This window comes from Antechinus flavipes, chromosome 4 (genome assembly GCF_016432865.1).
Source record: "Antechinus flavipes isolate AdamAnt ecotype Samford, QLD, Australia chromosome 4, AdamAnt_v2, whole genome shotgun sequence".
NCBI lineage: Eukaryota > Metazoa > Chordata > Mammalia > Dasyuromorphia > Dasyuridae > Antechinus > Antechinus flavipes.
In genome coordinates, this window is record NC_067401.1 from 255825151 (window position 1) to 255835684 (window position 10534).

Below are 10534 nucleotides of genomic sequence, written 5' to 3' on the forward strand. Positions count from 1 at the left end.
TAATTACACAAACTCATCAGTAAGCACAGTTTAAAAACCAATCACTTAACATTGATTTTAATTGTTGTTCCTTTATAGCACCTTTCCTCACCCCCTACCTACCACTCCAATATTTTTAGTGTCTTTAGAAATCTCTTTTATTAAAGGAGTACAAATATAGTGGTCCCCACAATCCCTCTTATTAAAATAGAACACTAGCCAAATCATTTTATTTTGCTGTCATTGTCTTCCTTCAACTTGAATCTGCAAAATATTCTTGTTATGCTGTAGGTAAACTGGCCCTTATACAAAGCTCTGTGTGGGTCCATTCACAGCTTATCTATAACTTTTGACATTAGAAATTGACAGAAGAACAGAGAGGTTAGGTGGCCTGTCCATGCTTATGGCATAACATAACATGGCATGGCATGACATAGCATAACATAATGCGATTTTTACCATAACAATATGAATCTGAGACAGTTGTGCTGAACTCCCTTTCTAAATATGTATTTTCTTCTCCTATTAGAATATATGCTCTTTGAGGGAAAGTATTTTCTTGCTCCTGTAATTATTTCTCCAGTTTGCATAAGGCCTGGCACATAATAAGCACTAATAAATGATTTTTTATTCATTCATTTATTCATAAAATAGTGTTTTGGAAGATTTATACAGAATGAAAAAAGCTCACAGTACTATTGTAGTAGTTCAGAAGTTTCAGTCATATCTGTCTCTCTATGACATCATTTGAGAGGTTTTCTTGTCAAAGATACTGGAGTAATTACCTATTTCTTATTCCAACTCATTTTAAAGATGAGGAACTGAGGCAGAGTTATGTGACTTGCCCAGGATCATATAGCCAGATTTAAATTCAAGAATATGAGTCTTCTTAATTCCGAGCCCAGTGCTTTATCCACTGTACTACTTTTCTGCCCCAAATTTCTTTTAAAAATAATTAAGACATCAAAAACTATTGTCATATACATCTGCTTTCTCATCTCTATAACGTCTTTATTGATCTCTGCATGAATTGAGGATCTCCTTAATATAAGTTGGAAAAGAGAATAGACTAAGTGAAAGATCATGACTATAACTACTTGAATGAGGAGTGTTAAAGCTACCAGACTCATCTATGTCCATTGTTTATTGGCAGCTATGTAGAGTACTACACTCACAAAGATTTTATTTCCATTTCCACCTTAGGCACCTGCTTATCCCTCATTCTTGATGTCTTGACTTGCAAATGAATTGAACTGAGTGAAGCAGAGCTATGCAAATTCATCAGTCTCACTTTCTCCTCCAGGGTACCCAGAATCCAGTTACAAGACAAGTTGCAAGACAATTTGTATACTTACAGGTGAAACTATACTTGGAAAAGGAGATAAGTTATTGAAGTAGCAAAAAATAAGGCAACAGATTAACAATCTAAGTTATAACATTGCTATAGCTGAGGCAATAGGAAGCTACTAAATTCAAAAGAATCAAAAGAAGGTTTCCATGTCTTGGGCAAATTTTCTATGGAGGATTTGTAAAAAGAGATAGCATCTATCAGATAGAAGGTGAAAACATGAAAGTGCTATGGTAAGTTTTAGTGATCGGTTCTAAATCAGATAAAAAATTACAGACCTTCGGCTGTAGGACCCAGAAAGATTACAAAGTTCCACAAGAGCACAGTTTAAGAAGGCCAGTTGGAGAAAGAGAGGGGCAGAGGGAAAGAAGGAGAGAGGGAAAAGGGAGCAGGGAGGAAGGGAAGGAGAAAGGGAAGAAGGGAGGGAGGGAAGGAGGAAAGGAAGCATAAAAGGAGGAAGGGAGGGAGAAACAGAAACAGAGAAAGAGACAAAGAGACAGACAGGCAGGCAGAGACAGAGAAACAAAGAGATAGAGACATAGAGACAGAGAAGAGAGATTGCGAATCAAAGTATACTAAATATCACCACTGTAAAATCAATACCGGCTTTCTCCATCTGCTTCCCTTGCCAGTTCCCTAGGAAAAAAAAAAGAAAAAAAAAAACAATTAACTAGAACTGCTATTGCAACTCATAGGTTAGAATAAAACATCCTTCCTCTATGAAGCAGAACTAAACATATGATGTTTGCAATAAATGAATTGCACATGAATTTCTCCTCAAGCTTTGACTCTTCTTTGTCTCCCCCTTAGACTAGCTGGGGAGCATATAATTTTTTAAACTATTAAAATCTCAAACACAATAACTGAAAAATAGAAATGTTGCTGTACTAATTCTCAAAAAATAAAAAAGTGGGTTTAACAAATATTTAATGACTACTATGGGCCATGTATCATGCTGGGTGTTGGAAATACACACGGATACACTCATACACACCATACACACATACACATACACATCATACATACATATACACACACATATATGCATATGCACATAGAGAAGCATGGTTCTTCTTAGGGAGTTTACTTTCTGAAATTATGCAAGGTAAAATGTAATAAGGGCAAATGCATTTTTATGTGTGAGAAATTATCTCACAGATAGAATGATGTGAAATAATTTGAGGAAGGAGAGCTCAGGAGATGGCATCTGAGTTGGGCCAGAAAGAAAAATAAGAATTCTGCAAATGGAGATGAGGTCTCTCATTCCATTCAGTGAGGATAGGTCTATATACTGATCTATATACCTAGGATGAAACTGAATAGTAGTCCAGTATGGCTAGAGGATAGTGTGTCTGAAGAATAGTAAAGTGTAATAGAGTTGGAAACATGACTACTTGTCCCAGATAGGGAAAAGATTAAAATGCCAGACTAAGGAAATTTTATTTTATTCTAGAGAAAATAGAGAGCCTCTGAAGATTTTTGAGTAGGGGAGTGATATGATCAGATCTATGCATTAGGGAGATGATTTGGGAATTTATTGAAAGATAGATTAAACAATAGAAAGATAAGAAGCAAGGTATGTGGCCAAGTCTAAATTAGCATGATGACCATGTAGAAGGACATGATTGAGAATGATTGTTGAAGTAAAATCAACAAGAGTTGGAAAGATTAGATGGGTGTCATAAAAGTAATAGCCTTCAGGGGAGAGGAAAGGAAAGAAATTTATGTAATAAGACTATTATATATTTAAAAGAAATGGCAAAAATTGTATATAACACATTTGCAAATTCATGTGCAATCATCTTTTTGAAAAATTATACTGTTATGAATAAAAATAAAATAAATAATTAAAAAGAAGGAATGCTTCAAAGTTTAAAGGCGAGGCAAGAAGATGGAGAATGGTGCTGACAACAGTTAAAAAGGAAGGAGAGATTTGTGAATGAATGTGATGAATTCTAGTTAGGCACATATGATGGTAGAGAGGCCAATGGGACAGCCAGTGAACATTTAATGAAAATGTCCAGGAGGCAAGTGGGAAATGCAGTCCTGGGATTCATAGGGGAGATTAGGATTGAATATATAAATCTGTTAATCATCCATTTAGAGGTGATAATTGCAACCACGGTAGTGGATGTGATAGCTAGGGAAAGTGTAAAGAAAAATCTCCAGACAGAGCTTAAGTAGGGAAAATATCCATATTTAAAGAGTGGGAGAAGAAGTAGAACCAGTGAAATTTAAAAAAAAAATGAATGAAAGAAGAACCAAGAAAAAATAGTATCATAGAAGCTAAGGAGGAAACATAATCAAGAAAGGGGTAATCAGCAACATCAAAGGATGCAGAAATGTTCAGAAGGATGAGGACTGCTGAATTTGTCAGTAAGTGCTATTGTTAATGATGCTCTGTTTTGTATAGAAAAGGTCAATATCTGGAAACAGATACACTGTTTTATTTTAGAATTTTTTTCAAAGGGGAACACTTTTCCTGGAAATCTTTTTGCAAGTGTTATTAAATGTTTATAGAGTGTCAGTTTTCTACTTCCCCCAAAACTAATAGCAACTTCTTAAGTACATAACAAAAGATGAACACAGCACTGGCTTAGACAAAAAAGCTTCAAAAACATTCACTGTGGTCAAAAATCTATAGGAAGCCATACATCTAGATTAGTAATATAAGCATTTTTCTCCCTTTAGAATCATTTTGGCATCTTTCTGTGTGTTAGGGCTAAGAGAATTTCTCATCTTGAAAAAGTCTGAAAATATAAACTTTACTGAAAGTTTAACATGGTTTTAAATTAACTCCAAGAAATGTCAGCTTGTCTCTTCACAGGGAAGGAGCAGTGAGGAGAGTTGAAAAAAGTGGCTGCTATATCCTATATGATCAAGCCATATGGAGTCTGAGATGGCCATTGCTGGCTCATAGTACTTTACAAAAGACTTTCCAGACAGGACTCCTAAGAGATAGCAAGAATAGGAATTATTATCCCTCTTTTACAGATGTAGTCATTGGTCTGACCTTAGACTAACAATGAGAGGACAGCTACATCCCTTCCCTCAACATTATGGGGATATCTCTGAAAGGATTAGGGTGTCTTTCTGTAATGCTGTTGGCTCTAACCCCCATTACAATGTATTCTTCTCACACTTCTCTTTGCATTGTTGTGCAAACATTTTTTCTTTGGCGATATACTACCTTGCCCCTCCCCACTTTTCTCTCTCTTCCTCCTCCCTCAATTTTTTTCTTTTCGTTTCTTTCTCTCTCCCTTTCATCTCACCCAGACTGAATTGTAGGGGTTATTCACAGACCTGATCCCTCTATGATCTACATGGAAACTTTAGCTTACTCTGTTTTCAGCCTCATTTGATTCTTTCTTTCTTAGGTGATCTAACAGTTTACCATAATTTACATTATGGTAAATGTTTATCCCACTGTGGCTCAAGCTACTGAGTTCAAGAAATCTGTTATCCTCAACCTTTCTAGTAGCAGTGATTATAGGCATGCACCACAACTCTAAGCACAATTTTTATAGTCCCAATTTTGTCAGCTTCATATGGAAGGCATATCTGCTAGAAGAGTCTCATCTACCCCTGTGCTGGGTTCCATCTTTCTTGACATCTCAATGCAACCTGTCTACAAAAGATAGTATGAACTATACACCCAGGTCTCCTATAGCTTGCTTTCCTTACCTTTCAAGGCTCACTAGCCAATTCTACTCTTCATCTAAAATAAGAAAATTGATTGTAAAGAGGCAAAGATCAGAGGCCCATAGTCACAGGCCACATGTTAGGCTCAGATTGCGAGAGCCCAGGATCCCTTCACTTATATCATTATCTCTCTCATGGACTAGCCAAGCAGGAAAAGCCAGACCAAAGGCCTGGCCCTGGCTAACCAATACCTTTTGAATAAACCACAGTCCCAGGAACACAGACAATGAAAAAGGCTTAGTTTAACCATGTGCTTAGTGGATCAGAACCAGTTATTGAATATCTGTGAATGCTCCAAAGTATTTGTGAACACTATATTAGCCAAACATCCTCCACATATGCACAAAGACTTATTAGTCAGTTTCTCTGTTACACAGATAATAACAATTCATCTTAAGTTTATAATTCACTTTTGTTGGAATCCTTACTAACTGCTAAGTAATTAGAGTTGATCTAATCTTACAAGAAGATGTTTTGGGCAGAACCTGAAACAAGGTACTAAGTAGAACTACCCATAATCCCTCTCTCTGGAAGGAGCATAAATAGGCCAATGGGCCAGTCGGAGAGCGCTCTAGAGAGGAAGACGCTACAAGTTGAGATTTCACCGGAATGACATGAAGACTGGAGCTGGCTGGAGGCTGAAGAAAGCAGAGGCAGAGGCTGAAGGACCAGACCTTTGGATTTAAAGACATTTGGAGAGAGCTCTTGGAACCAAGCAGAGAGATAGGCCTCTAAGCTAACCGGGCTATATTGGGATAATAAAAGATCTGAACTTTTATCACCTGGCTGCGTTTTTGAGAAGAAAAAGATCACAACATTTTGGCGCCCAACGTGGGGCAAACAGACCCCTCAGTGGATTTCAGTGGAAAAGCTCCGATCCTGATTCAAGTGGAAAAGCCTCTGATCCTGATCCAGTGGAAAAGACTTCAACCCAGAAATTAGCGTGAGTGCAACAAAGAAATTTTGTTAGAAGAGTTAAAGTAGAATTTCAGCTAAGATGGGACAGATATTTAGAAAACAGCCTGTTTCTGTTCAAGGAAAATGTTTAGAGAGCATTGTCAAAATTATGGAAAGCCAAGGTTTAATTATAAGTTTACAGCAAATCACTGAATTTTTACAAACTGTAAAGGACATATGTCCTTGTTTCTCTCTTGATAAGGAATTAGATCTAAATGAATGGAAATTGGTTGGAGAGGATCTTTGTCAATTCTATGATAAAAATGGGCCTAACTCAATAATTAATACATATAATGTAATACAATTGGCTATAAGAAGTTATTTAAGTGATAGAATGATGAAAAGGAAAGTACAGGAGGAAGAATTGCCAACTTTACTAGGTGAAAAGGAGGACGAATCAGATGAGAATGGAGTTAATTACAATTCTGAGTATGATACTTCACAGCAGGAGGAATTAGGTGATTCTACATCTCATGACCCTCCCCCCGCAATTAACCCTTCATGGGTGGAACAAGGGGGAGGGAGAGAGGCAGAAACACAGTCAGCTTCTCCTGTAAAGCAGAATTTGACAAGATTAGAAAAAGCATTAATTAAAGCAAAAAATGAAGGAGAAGATATATCTGATTTTATAAATGCATATCCTGTGATTGAAAAGATTGACTCTTCAGGTCAAAAAGAGAGAAAATATACTCCTTTTAATTTGGAAAAATTAAAGATTTGAAAAAGGGTTGCACTCTTTATGGGGCTACATCATCTTATGTGAAGATGTTACTGGATAATTTGTCTTATGAAATCTTAACCCCGAATGACTGGAAATCCATCGCTAAAACATGTCTTGAACCAGGACAAAATTTATTGTGGCTTTCAGAGTTTCATGAATTATGTAGGATTCAAGCCCAACGCAATAGGCAAACAGGAGCTATTGTACAAGTTGCTTTTGACCAACTAACTGGAGAAGGTCAGTATGCAGAGAGTTCAGAACAGATTTATTATCCCATAACAGTGTATGAGCAAATTTCTAAGGCTGCAATAAAAGCTTGGAATTCTCTCCCTGGACAGAAAGATGGAAATAATGCTTTCACAAAAATAGAGCAAGGTCCCAATGAACCTTTTGCAGATTTTGTGGGACGTTTACAAACAGCTGTAATAAGAACCATTGGAGACAATGCAGCAACAGAAATAATGACTAAACATTTGGCTAAGGAAAATGCCAATGAGGTTTGCAAAAGAATTATATGGGGGCTAGACAAAGATGCTCCTTTAGAAGAAATCATAAGACGCTGTGCCACAGTGGGCACAAATGCTTATTATGCCCAGACTATGATGAACATGGAAAGACAAGGTCCTTCTTGGCAGAGGAATTCTAGAGAAACTCGTCGATGTTTTCAGTGCGGAAAAGTTGGACATCTAAGAGCCCAATGTAGATACAGAGATACAATGAGAAGACAGGGTGAGAGAAAACCCAAAACCCCATGTCCAAAATGTAACAGAGGCTTTCACTGGGCCTCTAAATGTATATTGACCCAGAGGAATGAGAGGCAGGGCCCAGCTCTAAAGTATCAATCAAAGGATAGGTGGGGCATGATAGCAGCTGAGGTTACACCCAGAGAGACTTTAGAAATTCAGAACTCTGATGTCATCAACCAACAGAAAAGCAATCAGGATTACAGTTGGGAAGAATACAGGCCTTTTAAGACAACAAGACAATATCCAATGCAAACAGCTCCAATGTAATTACCAGATGATGAGGAGAAATCCCAAAAGTGGTAAATAGAAGAGAATTAGATAGGTTAACTGCTTGGGGAAGAGGATCTGCTTATATTTCCAAGGTGGAAAAGGAATCAGATGGCTAACAATGAGACTGTCAAAAGAACTTTAAAATCTTCAGCTTTCAGTTCCTGAAAAACCAGCAAGAATCACTGGATTCCCTGAGATGAAAAATTGTTGATGAGACTTTTTGCAGTACTTCAGAGCTTACAGGAATTATTAGATTCCTGGCGCATGAACTAATGGACAATGGATTCCTTATGGACTATTTCTAGGACTTATGGACATTTGTAAATTTTCAGGTCGATTTATGTTGTTACATTACTACTTGCCTGTGTTATATTACTATGTGCTTATGTATTTTAAGCAATTGCAAGAATCATTGGATTTCTTGAGATGAAAGATTGTTGATGAGACTTTTGCAGTAGTTAAATTTTCATGTTGATTCATGTTATTTGTTACATTACCACTAGCCTGTGTTATATTGCTGTGTGCTTTTATAAATTATGTATAATGCCTCCCGTATTGATGGATTTATGTATACCATGTATATCTGTTACAAAGTTCTGGCCCATATTGGTGGATTTATGTGTACCCCCTCAGAAACCCCCTATGTTTTAAAACAAAAGAAAGAGGGAGATGTTGGAATCCTTACTAACTGCTAAGTAATTAGAGTTGATCTAATCTTACAAGAAGATGTTTTGGGCAGAACCTGAAACAAGGTACTAAGTAGAACTACCCATAATCCCTCTCTCTGGAAGGAGCATAAATAGGCCAATGGGCCAGTCGGAGAGCGCTCTAGAGAGGAAGACGCTACAAGTTGAGATTTCACCGGAATGACATGAAGACTGGAGCTGGCTGGAGGCTGAAGAAAGCAGAGGCAGAGGCTGAAGGACCAGACCTTTGGATTTAAAGACATTTGGAGAGAGCTCTTGGAACCAAGCAGAGAGATAGGCCTCTAAGCTAACCGGACTATATTGGAAATAATAAAAGATCTGAACTTTTATCACCTGGCTGCGTTTTTGAGAAGAAAAAGATCACAACACACTTTCCTAAAGAAAAACCCAAGAAACTGAGAATTTGGCACTTTATTTCCATTTTTTAAAAGGGAAATTGTGATACAGCAAGAAAGGAAACAAGTGTTTACTATATGCCAGACATAAAATGCTACATTTTACAAATATATCTCATTTATTAACATTACATATCATTTATTTCATCTCATTTGATTCTTTTACAACAAACATTTGATTTAGGTGCTATTGTTATCTCTAATTTTTAGTTGAGGGAATTGAACCAGACCAAAATTAAGTAATTTGCCCAGGGCCACTGAATTTGAACTCAAGACTTCATGGCTTCATTCAGACATAGAATAATATTGTCCCCTCAAGGTAAATTTGTGAGGCAGTTAAATAGCTCAGTGAACAATAATGGATAGAGTAAAGAGCTTGGAATTGTGTTTTTTTTAGTCATTTCAATGAGTCCAACTCTATTGGATCATACTGTCCACGAGGTTCTCTTGGCAAAAATGTTAGAATGGTTTGCCATTTCCTTTTCCAGTGGATTAAGACACAGGGTAATTGACCTGCCCAGCATCACACAAAAATGTCCAAAGCTGGATTTGACTCCAGGCATGGTACTCTATTCAATGAATCACCTAGCTGCCTCCTGAGCTCAAATCTACCTTTAGACACTTTTTAGCTAGATAATCCTGGGCATCACTTAACCTGTCTGTGCCTCAGTTTCCTCATCTGTAAAATGGAGATAACAAGACCAACTGCCTCAAATGGTGATGGTAAGGATACAATGAGACAATATTTGTAAAATGCTATATAAAACTTTATAAACTATATAAATGCTATTAATATATACTAGTGAAAATTAGCTGATACTTTTTTGTGCATGGAACAGGGACTTGAATGATCTGATCAGTGCTCTGAAGGAAGGAAGAGACTAGAGGGTGTGGCTAAATTAATGGATTACAGCATGGCAGTAGAAAGAGCACTGGCTCTTGAGTCAGAGGATATTGATTCAAATCTCATTCCTCATCCTGCTTTTGTGATGTTGGGCTACTCATTTAACCTCTTAGTGCCTCAGTTTCTTATCTGTAAAAACAACAAAAATAAAAGCAGGGTTGGAGTAGATGGTTTGTGAGATCCCTTCTAGTTCAAATCTATGATTTTATCTTCTAGTTTCAAGGATCATTTAGTTCACGGGCCACGCAAAAACAGGTGGTCAGCAGGATTTTGTCACAGGCTGGCACAGATTTGCTAACCTTCTGATTAAGGTTAGAGATAAAGAGGACCACCTCTCACACCTGTGTTCCTTAGTTTGCTCTCTAGATTATCTCGACTTACATCCTGCAAGTCGGTAACATGCTAACCATCCACAACTGAAACAACTGACAGAGAAACCAAATATCTAACAGGTGGAAAAAACATATAACCTCAGGAGAATTCCCATCCTGATTGAGGACTGGCCAAAGGAAGAGGAGTAAGGCTCCCCACCAGCTGCTCCAAATGTCTTTTCTAATAAGGAATGCTGTTCAGCATGGGAATGCATGCTAAAGAGAGCTAAATAATACTCTGTCATAAAATCACAGGACAGGAACAAGGCTTTGTGATCTTTAGAAACTCCCTCCCTGACTTTTTTTAAACGTGAGGGACATGGACTAGATTCAATTCAATAAACATTTGTAAGGGCTAAGATATACAAAGATGGAAACAAGGTAGAAGGTAGCTAGCTTTTGATTAGGCAGATCAGAGAAGGCTTCATGGAAGA